This window comes from Lotus japonicus, chromosome 5 (genome assembly GCF_012489685.1).
Source record: "Lotus japonicus ecotype B-129 chromosome 5, LjGifu_v1.2".
NCBI lineage: Eukaryota > Viridiplantae > Streptophyta > Magnoliopsida > Fabales > Fabaceae > Lotus > Lotus japonicus.
The window spans coordinates 43088048-43093468 of record NC_080045.1 but is presented as its reverse complement, the minus strand read 5'-3'; the positions used below and the strand labels follow the sequence as shown (position 1 = coordinate 43093468).

The window sequence follows — 5421 nt, the reverse complement described above, 5'->3', positions numbered from 1 at the left end:
GGTTCACGTGGGCATTCTTGACTAACCCTTTCGATAGGAGCATGCTTTATGAATATATATATATGAAATATTATAATTATTATAATTTTTAGGAGTAACAGAATATATATATATATATGAAATATATATATATTTCATATATATGAAATATTATAATTATTATAATTTTTTATATATATATGAAATATTATAATTATTATAATTTTTAGGAGTAACAGAATATAAAATTTATATATTCAATAATATTATAATTATTTACATTTATACTAAAACTATAGTAATATTTAAATTTGGAAAATTTATTATTAATATTAAACGTATAAAAAATAAAAAATCAATAAAGAAGAAAATTGAAACGTACGGACTAAAAACTACACACGTGAATACAATATGCATTTTCTAGTATGTACACTGGCAATATAGAGAATTTGATAGCGCAATCAGTTTTCTTCCCATTTTGGGCGGTTTGGATCCTGTAAAAAAACTTGAGAGTGTCAAGTTTCACCATTAATTTTATTTTATTTTATTTTTCATTTATTATCTACACAAAAGTTAATGGTGAGATGGTAAAACTTGACACTCTCAAGTTTTTTTACACATGAGAGGATCCAAACCCGACCCGTTTCGAAAGTTTCAGAGCATGGGTCCCACCAATTCTTTTCCTTTCCTCTACTGTTTATGGTGCATCCAAGGAGAGAATCCCCTCCTGCAGTTTTCTTGGCCGTCAGATCAATCTAGTTGTCCTGAAAATTCCAGTCTTTAAATTATAATAATTTTATACTGCCAAGTCATCCCAACTGTGAGATTAATCTTACGGTTGGAATAAAATAAGGTGTTTCCAAACACAAACTCAGTAAACGCTGTCCGTTCTCTACCATCATGAGAAAAGCTTCTCCTCTCAATGAACCTGTTCCGATCAACCGCTCTTCCTCTCGCCGCACTTCACACTTCGTTTGGTCCATCACCCTTAAGGGTTGCACGCGCCATCATCGTTGTGGGAAGTTAATGGCGACGTGAGAAAACACTTGCTCCAGTGAGACCGTTCATCCGTGACCTTGCATCTGGTATTTCCATTTTTTAAAGACTTGTGATAGATTGGTTCCAAAAAAAAAAAAAACAAATGTGCCAAAAAATACTTGGGATTTCAATTTCAGTTACATGGTTCCAATTTTTGAAGACGTGATTATCCGTATTGACTTGTGAATGGTGATAGATTATCGGTTTCAATTACTTGGGGTTTTAGATTGGTTTCCATGGGTTGATAAAAATTAGGTTTATTTTTTTTTAACCGTTAGATGCATCCGATTACTGTTATTTAATGTCTATTATAATTCTAAGATTTGAATTTTCTGGACCACAAGATGGATCCGATGGCCAATAAAACTGCAAGAGGGGCTGGACGAATTTTTCTGCAGTAGAGGATCGGGATTCGTGTTTTCTTTCCATTGGCAATCTGTTCTCTCCCCTTCCTTCAAGACCCTATTTTCATCTGTCTCCTTTATGTCAGCCATCATATGTCATAGTTAATGTCATAAGCTTTCTGTCACACAAACACGAAACCGAATAGTTAGATATGGAATAAGATATACAAGAACAAGTCATAGAGAAAATAAAGATTTAATAAATAAATTGATATATAAAAGAAATATAAATAGATAGAAAATGAGTGTGGAAAAACGTCGAGGTGTTTATATTTTTCAATACTCACCTTTTCACATTTAAATCACTTTTATGTTCTATATATTCCTTTATTTTTTATCATTAAGAATATCTATCTAATCTTAAATTTTTTTTGTTTTTTTGTGGGAGATCTCTATGTACTTCCTTGAGATGTTTACTAAAATTATTCCTTGAGTTGTGATATATATATACATCTATACTTCTTTTCTATCTTCGTTTTCAATTATTTCTCTATTCTCTACCAATTAAATTGTCTATCATATCTTTACTTTCTATATTTTTTCTTCCTATATCTCTTTTTCTCAGTCTCTCCACACCTTAAGATATAATAATTCTTATTTACCCCCCTTTTATCTTTCACTCCTTGACCTAATTTTTTCCCGATTTGGAGAATAGCCGCCACTCATCTCTCCTCAACGTTCTCACTCTGTCACCCACATTCACAAATCCATCTCCACAACACTGACTGTACCGACTCCACTAATCCCATCAACAAGTTATATATCTCCAGCTCAGGTTTGCACGACATTCCCCCTTCATAATAGGGATAGGTGCTGTTCTTCGTTCGCCAGGTTTCGTTAACACTTTTGAGTCTGTAAGGCCCTAAGTTCAATTTGGAACAATTTTATGGAAGTTCGAATAAAATTGAAGTTTTAGTTAATGTTTGATAGCTGGCAGATTAGAACTGTCAACTTGTGCGAATTTTTAGAGGGTCTTAACGACTTCATTTGGGACAACTTCCTTCATGAGAGTTGTAGCCCTTTAAGTCTAGAAAATTCTCGAAGTGGAATCAGGTCATTCCGACCTCTGTAGCTCGAGATATCATCGGTTTAGTGACGATGGTCCTGGCTGTACAGTACCAGCGTATTTAATTGATTTGTTTCCTTTCAATTCCGAGTTTAATCGTGATATTACTAAAAAGGGATGAGGGTTTTGATCAGTTTCAGGCCTGAGTAAGTTCTCAAGTGATGGGGTCAAGGGTCTTGACTTGGGTTGGGCTTGAAAGAAAACAAACCCTAGCCCAAGAGAGGGAGAGAGGGGACGCGGGCTATGTAGGGTCTTGGGAGGAAAAGGGTTTCTTTTCACACTATTCTGAAGAAAGAAACCTTGAACACTTCTGAAACACGTAAAACAGAGGAGAAAGAGTGAGAGAAACTTTCCCCTTGCACCCTAGCCGTCACCGTCCCAAGCCCCACCACCGTCGACGTGTTCGCGCAAGGGAGAGAAGGAGTTTGCGAGTGAGAGGGAGAGAGGAAGGTCACGCGTGGGAGAAGAGGAGAGAAACCAGAACCTTGCTCTTCACTTTCATCTTTTCTTCAAGCCTAAGGACAAAGGGAAGGGCTGGTTCTAGGAATGGGTAGGTTCTTTAGGGAATATGCCATGAATTGCCATGAGAAACAACTTGAGTTTTGGACTGTTTTTGCATGATTTCCTGTACATGCTTGCTTGCTGGAATTTTTCTCTTGAAAAGCCATGAATATGATCCTCAAACGTTGTTTATGATCTGAATCTATGATTTTATGCGAGTTGCCATGGTATTTGTTAAGTTTTGTGCTATTTTACACTTGTTATAACATGATCCTTGCTAAATGTTTGGTTCTGAAATTTTGAGTGGATATTTGGGTTGTTGGGGCTGTACCAAGATTGCCATGATCAAAGGGAAAGAAAGGAAAATTATTTTTGAAAACCATAGAGCCATGGGAGTTTCGCTGCCAGTTTCCTGTACTGGACAGCGGACTTCAGAGCCCCTTTTTACCTGTTTAAGGTCATCAAATGAAAAAGTGATTAAAATGAAAGTTGTAGATTTTCGAAATATCTTTCCAAACATATAAAAATCATAATTTTTGGTTTAGTAATGTGATCTGGGGGTCGTGTTTAGTAACTGTCACACCTGCTGTTTTTCCTGTTCCGGACAGTTAGCTTTAAGGCCTAATATCACCTAATTCTGGGACTCAAATGAACAAGTGTGTAACTAGAGAGTTGTAGATATTTAAAATATCTTTCTAGAAAGGTATCATATGTGATTTTTGGTTGAAAGATGCATTCTGTGGCTCTATTTTTGTGAAAGTTGTTTCTGCTGTCAATATGTTGAAGTTGCGATGATATATTATGCATGAGTGAATGTTCTTGCGTTCCTTTACGTGGATTATATTTATTTTCTGAGTTAATGGTTCAAGGGTCGCTCACCTAGCCGTAATTCCCTTGTAACCCGTGAATGTTGTGTTGTGAAGGTTGTTGTATAAAGAGTATGATAAGACTCTAGGATTGATTTTAGAGACTTAACAAAGAGAAAAGTGTAATAAACTCGCTTGCAAGTAAATGTGAATAATTGGACATAGGTCTGGTGAGGACTATGGACCATGAGAACGATGGTACCTTGCACGCGAGGGTGTTTTGTGGGTTGTACGGTGAGTCCCCACGTGATTGGCTGACTGCGGTCGCCTTGTGATTCTGTGGACGGACGGTGAGTCTGGCGGACGGTGAGTCCCCCCACATGATTGAGGGTTGTACGGTGAGTCCCCTCCGAGATTTGTTCATCTGCGGATGATCGTGATTATGGCCATGGAAGTTTTGGTGGGTTGTGTGAAGTGAGATTCCGTTAGTAACTGACTCTTTCCCATAAAAGACATATAATGTACTTATATTATATATGTTGTTGTTGATTTTGTCATTATCATTCTTTTGTTGGACCTGACCCTGCTTGTTTGCTATGTGTTTATTTGGGGGGGTAGATGGTCGTGAAGATAATGGCGATGACTCATTCTTGGGAGTTGATGCTACGTGACGTGCCAATACTGGAGGACGACTACACTTCAGAGGAAGAGGAAGAGGCTAAGGAATAGGGTTTGGGTTGAGAGTCTTTTGTTTTCTGTTGGGGTTGAGAGTTTCCGAAGTGTTGGTATCGAACAATTTTATTGCTTAAATTCGAATGAACAAGTTTTGATGTAATCTTTATTTTCATTCAGGCCTTTGTTTCGTACTCTTTACAGTTGGTTATTTAAAAAGTTTTACGAAGTTGGTCACTTCCGCGTGTTTTTTGGAAAGGTTATGTTTCAAGAGTTTTTGTAAAATGAAAGGTTTGTCATTAATTGAAGATTAATAAGTGAATCGACGAAAACTCTTTACGAAAATTGGTTAATTAGTTACTGTGTAACACTCGAGAAATCGGGGCGTTACAGAGTCACTCTGACCACACATGCGTTCATTGGCATATCATTTTTCTCCCTCGTTTTATCATTATTTCATATTCTCTGTAAATCTTTGCATTCTGAATTATCTACCCACTATTTTCTGAAACTTCCTATAGCAATGCATTTATTTGTTTTCCATTTTCAATACATTTGAACAAGTTCTTACTTAAGCTTTCTTTCGTTCTTCCAAGTGCTATACTTACAGGTACCTTTATTTCCAACATAAAATTTAACTTAATTAACTATATAATGGTAGTTTACATGTTAGCAACATCTTATTATGTATTTTTTACCAATGTGCAGTGGCAATGGATCCAATCTCGTTGAGATCACTTCACTCCAACGGAAGAGTCTTCATTAAATCACTATACGCGGGAGTGGTAATTTTACATATTTTTCATAAGCTCGTAAACCATTTTTTCACAACTGAATTAAACTATTTGTTCCATTTTACTATTTGTTCAATATACAGCCATTTGTTTTTGTCCCGGAAAGGTTTGATCACCGTTTTGGCCATGAAATCAATGATACGGTTGAGTTAAAAGACCCC

General features: G+C 36.3%; 1 long non-coding RNA gene across 1 annotated transcript; it reads left to right on the top strand.

Moving 5' to 3' along the window:
• Nucleotides 1-2770: 2770 nt before the first annotated feature.
• LOC130720608 (uncharacterized) lies at nt 2771-4662 on the top strand. Its single transcript, XR_009013189.1, has 2 exons — nt 2771-3037; nt 4413-4662. It is a non-coding gene; the product is annotated as an uncharacterized LOC130720608 (long non-coding RNA).
• The last annotated feature ends 759 nt before the right edge of the window (nt 4663-5421 follow it).